General features: G+C 40.6%; 1 pseudogene; it reads left to right on the plus strand.

The window, feature by feature from the left end:
* LOC101577107 overlaps window positions 1-5,614 on the plus strand; it is a 9,984-nt pseudogene extending 4,370 nt beyond the window's left edge.
* Window positions 5,615-5,883: the final 269 nt, after the last annotated feature.

Below are 5,883 nucleotides of genomic sequence, written 5' to 3' on the forward strand. Positions count from 1 at the left end.
TACATTCTGTTAATGAATAGAATGATTTGTTCTAATGGTGTTTGTAAATAGGATCACAAGTCCGCATCTTGTACAGCAATTAACCACTAAGAAGAACATATGCAGTGTATTATTTGTTGAAAAATAAAAAAAAAAATTAAAAAAAAAAGGAAAGAGTGGAAGGAACCAGAAACAAGTTTCTATAAGTTCTCCCCCACTTCTATATTCACTTGCATACATCCCTTCCATATACTCTGACTTCCTTCTAGTCAAGATTGACAAATTGAGTGCAGCCACTCTACTCACTCATACACAGATTGTATCCCCTCATATCCTCTGAAGGACAAAATTGTTACAATCCTGACTTCCCACCTCAAGAGTATTATACATTGTCCTTCTCTACTTGACAATTTCCAGCTATATACACATTTGAAATAACTTGTGTGCTTTTAATAATTCTCCTACCAAGCACACATCTGTAATCATAGCTACTTGAGGGGCTGAGGCAGAAAGATCACAAGTTTGAGCCCAACCTGGAAAATTTTGTAAGTCTGTATCTCAAAAAAATTCCTCTTGACCTACTTTTCCCTCCAGTTCTTCTCCCCCAACTCTATTCTCCCCTTCACAGCAAAACTTTTTGAAAGCATAGTCTCTACTTATTGTCTTCAGTTTTCTTCTCTAATCCTTCCCCTTGAAAATACCGACTTTATTGCCAGTACTCCCACAGTAATCCTATACCATGGCTCCATCATTGAATTCTCTGTCCTTAACCTCTCAGTTGGGTGTGACAGAATTGATCCCTCCCTCATCTTTGAAGCATTTTCTTAAAGACTAGACACTTGGTTTTCTTGCAACCTCCCCAAAATACATTTTGTTTTCACCCTGACTTTAATAATTTGGCATCTCCTCACTTGTTCCTGGAAATCTTACTCCATCTCATAACTTTAAGCACCAACTACACATGATCATGCCCTACTGAGTTCTCTGGCCTAGTTATCTTCCTGATGTCCTGGTTCTTGTGACAAAGTGCCTGGTCAGCCTCTTCACCTGGGGCTCTCCTAGCCTTCTTAATATACACACACAAACACTAATTCTGGTTCCCTGTTCACAACTGACTCCGCACTTTGTACATTCTTCCCACGCTTAGTGAAAGACCTTGGATCATCCCACAGTCATCACTTTTTCTCACACCCACATTAAACCTCAGGACAAATCCTGTTGACTCTATACTCAACCCTGACTCCTACTCCAACTCTATTGCCAATGCCCTGGTTCCCATATAACAACAATTCAACTGCATTATAGGTACTACTTCTGTGATCACCTTTTGTTCTTCTGTCTTACTGTTACCGACAACAATCATAATTATCTTTTCTTTTTTAATGTATTTGGTACAGTTTCATACCTCTTTTTTTCAGCCTCCCAAGCACTGGGATTACAGGTGTGCACCACCATGCTAGGTCTTAGTGGCCAGCTCAGTGCACCCAGTGGTGGGACTAGGGTGGTATGTGGTGCTGGGGATCGAACCCTGGTCCCTTTGCTTGCCTAAACAGGTACTTAGTCCACTGAGCTATCTCACCCACCCAACACAACTATCATTCTTAAATATAAACCATATTAGAATAGAGATACATGTGATAAAAATACACAATAAATGTTTAAATTTTTAAAAATATTGCAGTAAAAGAGATATTGCCATTAATTCCTGCCAAAATACTCCTTTCACTTTGAACACACTTACCCCATTGTTGTTACCCCCTTCTGAAGCACTCCTGGAAGTTCTTTTTCATGAGATTTTTTTTCCTTTTCTTTTCTTTTTAAGTACATTTATTGATATGATTTAGATGTACATAATGAATGTGTTCCTCATAAGGAATTTGTGCTTCTGTATGGTATATCTTGATTCCTCTGTTTGTCCCAATCCCTTCCTCTCATTTCAATCCTTCTTCCCCTCCTTATTTACAAAGCTTGAGTCCCATTTTATCTTTCATTATTGTTTTTTTTTTTTATTTTCCCTTCCTTCTTCTCCCCCTACCCATCCCAAGTTCCCCTTTCTTGTGAACCATTATCTCTTATCTTGCTATACCTTTTATATACTTTGGGCCCTATGTACCCTTTTGGAGCTTCTCACACTAAGAGACAATGCAATATTACACATATGTGACTGATTTATTTCTCTGAAGAATATTGATTCAGGGGCATCAATTTATACCTCAAATGTAACCTCAAGTTTATCCTCCTTTATGACTGAGTAGTACTCCATTGTATTAAAAAAAAAAGCACACACATTGCTTTTGTCCATTCCTCAGCTGATGGATATTTGGGTTTTTGATTTAGTTTTTGTTGTTGCTTTCTTTGTTTGTTTGTTCATTTGTTTTGTAACAGGAATCAAACTCAGGACCTTGTGCTTGCTACACAGGCACTGTGCCACTGAGCTATATATCCCTGGCCCCAAGATTTAGCTATTACAACCTATGCTGCTACAAACATGGGTGTGCATATATTGCTGTGGCATGAGATCTTTAATTCTTCTGTTAAGATACCCAAAGTGAAATAGCTGAGTCAAATGGGACTTCTAACCTGTGTGTGTGTGTGTGTGTGTGTGTGTGTGTGTGTGTGTGTGTGTGTGTGTGTGTGAATTCACAGTGGTTACACTAGTCTACACTCCCATCAGCAGTGGAGAAGGATTCCTTTTTCCCTGAAGCTGCTCCAGCATTTGTTGTTGACTGATTTCTTGATGATAGCCATTCTTTCCAGGGTGAAATGGAATATTAGTATTGTTTTAATCTACATCTCTTGAATGACTAGTGTTGCTGAACACATTTTCATATATTTATTTGCCATTTGTGTTTTTTCCTCTAAGAAGTGTGTAGTCAATCTCAGAGTCCCATTGTTGGATTAGATCTTTTAATTGAGGAAGCCTTTTTTTTAGTTCTTTATATATTCTAGATATTAGTCCATTGTCTGAGGAACTAAATTTTTTCCTACTCTGTGAGCATTTTCATTCTACTAGTGATTTCTTTTGCTGTGAAAAAATTTTAATAGGATGAGACCCAATTGTTGATTCTTTTTTCCCATGTGATCAGGGTTTTGCTCATAACATCTTTGCCTACACCTATGTCTTCAAGAGTCTCATCTAAGGGCTGGCCAAATAGCTCAGTAGATTAAAACACCTGCAAGCAGGCACTGGGGCGGGAGTTGATCCCTGAGCCTGCCATTCCATCCCTGACCCTGGAGCACGCTGGGATAGTAATTGAGACTTGGTGAGGTGGCATGTGCTTTTAATTCCAGCTTTTGGGAGGCTGTAAACAGGCAGATCACTACAAGTCCCATCTAATAGTGATACCCTGAACACCCTGTAGACCCTTCCCTAAAATACAAAAGAAAAAAAAGAAAGTCTCATCTATGCTGTCTTCCAATAGGTTTAGTGTTTGTGTTTTAATGTTTAGTTCTTTGATCCTTTTTAGTTCAGTGCACAGTGAGAGACATGGAACTAGTTTCAGTGTTTGGCAGGTAGGAAGCCAATTTTTGAAGCTCAATTTATTAAAAAAGGATATCTTTCTTCCAGTGAATGAGTTTGGCCCCTTCCTCAAAGATAAGGTGGCTGAGTATGTTTGAAGTTTCCAGATCATTAAATCTGTTCCACTGATCTCTTTTATTATTGTTATTGTTTGTTTTGTTTTGTCAGTACTACACCATTTCTATCATAGTAGTTTTCAAAGGAGATCCAAGAGGATATAAAAAAATGGAAAGAAATCCCTTGCTATGGGTAGGAAGAACCGACATAGTGAAAAGAGCCATACTCCCAAAATGGTTACAGATTTAATGCAATTCCAATCGAAATATCATTAGCATACCTCACAGAACTAGAGAAAACATTTCTAAAATTCACTTGGAACCAGAAGAGACCTAGAATAACAAAACAATGCTTGTCAACAAAGGCAAGGAAAGAAGCTTCACAATCCCTGATTGGAAATTATACCACTAAGTTCATGAGTGTGTTTAGGGCATGTGAGTCAAAATATATTAAATGCTGTTCCTGAGTATTATTCAATAGAAAGGATCTGAAGTGTGACTGGAAGCCTATGGAAAGAGCAAAGAGAGAAACTTCAACAAAGTAGAAGGAGGTAGCAGGCAGAGCCTTCTCCCTGTTCTGGGACTCACTGGGAAGAGAAGCAATTCAAGCCTACAGACAGCGGTGACTGCTGGTGACCCCAAAGACCTCCAAGGAGAGACACAGCAGTGGAAGGGAGCAGTGGGTGCAAAAGGACTTTGCCAGCTGATGATGAGTGCTGAGGCTTGGTCATCCCACATGAGGGAGCCATTGGCCAGGAGCCTTCTTGGAGAGGGTTGGATGAGCTCAGAAGTCAGAGTTCCTGCTCCATCTAGCAGCTTCCAGCTGGGCTCAGGCTGCCACAGAAGGTACACTGACTACTACAGGCTGACTGGGTCTGGTCTCAGCTCCCATGGCCAGAATATAGTCTGAACTTCAGAAGAAATAAAGGTACAGCCTTGATGAGATTGTCCACCACCCTACCATGAAGCTACTGTTGGCTTGCTGGGATAAATCAGCATGGATCTTAACTTTGTCTCCACACATTTTCTACCAGTGGCATCAGAGACAAACCTGGAAATGGACTCTTCTCTCTCTCTCTCTCTCTCTCTCTCTCTCTCTCTCTCTCTCTCTCTCATTTGTTTTATGTTTTGGTGGAGACTGCAGGGGGTTTCCCTTTTTTGTTTTTTTGATATTTTTAATATATGTATGTGAATGTGGTTTTTAGACTCCTTGTGGTTGTAGTTCTGTTCTGTTCTTCCTTTTATCTCTTCCTTCTCTTCCCCAGTCTTCCATAACAGTTTTCCAAAGTTAGTGTGATCCCCCTTTGTCCTCCACCCTTACTTCTAATCTCTTTCTCCTTTTTTTAAATGTGTTTGGTACAGGGTCTCACTACACAGCTGAGACTCATCATGATCCTCCTGTTTTCAGCCTCTCCAGTGCTGGAATTGGAGGCATGCACCACCATGCTCAGTCTCAGGGCACGCTCATGGGTGGGTCTTATGGATCAACTCCAGGTCCCTGCACTTTCTTCCTCTTCTTTTGCTTCTCTATTTTTTTCCTAAACCATTTTAAATTTTAACCTCTGAGGCTAAAACTGACATATTAAGGAATTATAGTTTTCCTGAAGACCAGCGCTGAGGGTGTGAGGGTGGTGGTGTCCTCCTCCACTCTTGACTTATCACTGTTCCCTTGTGCCAAGGAACTAGTCGGCCAGGAAGCTGCACTGCAGCTATGCATTTAAGGACACAGGGAGGATGCACGTGGAGACTGAGGTGGCGAGCCACCGGATCCGGACCACCCTCACCAGCGGCAGCATGAAGTCACTGGAGAAGGTGTGTGCTGACCTGATCCAAGGAGCCAAGAAGAACCTCAAGGTAAAGGGGCCCATGTGCAGCCCACCAAGACCTTGAGAATCACCACAAGAAAAAAGCCTTATGGGGCAGGATCCAAGACGTGGGATCACTTCCAGATGAGGACTCACAAGAGGCTCATCGATCTATGCAGCCCTTCAAAGATCATGAAGCAAATGACGACCTCAGCATCAAGCCGGGAGTGGAAGTCACCACCGCTGATGTCTGAGCAGCTGTCCTAATAAACTGAGTATCACTTGTTTTTTTTTTTTTAAAAAAAAGGAATTATATACTGTGTATAATTATCTGATTTGTTTTAGATTTTGTTATAGAACCACAAATCTAGATCCTATGGTTAAAGGTGGCCAATTAATGGTTACCTCAGTTTGGCATTTTCTATGCTGTGTTTCATGCTATTGTTAATGCTGATGGTACCACTTTAGCAAAAGTGACCTAATTGTTGTAATCAGCTGCTCTTCTAATTATTCTAGGACTAAC

Source organism: Octodon degus, unplaced genomic scaffold (assembly GCF_000260255.1).
Source record: "Octodon degus isolate 3935 unplaced genomic scaffold, OctDeg1.0 scaffold00016, whole genome shotgun sequence".
Lineage (NCBI taxonomy): Eukaryota > Metazoa > Chordata > Mammalia > Rodentia > Octodontidae > Octodon > Octodon degus.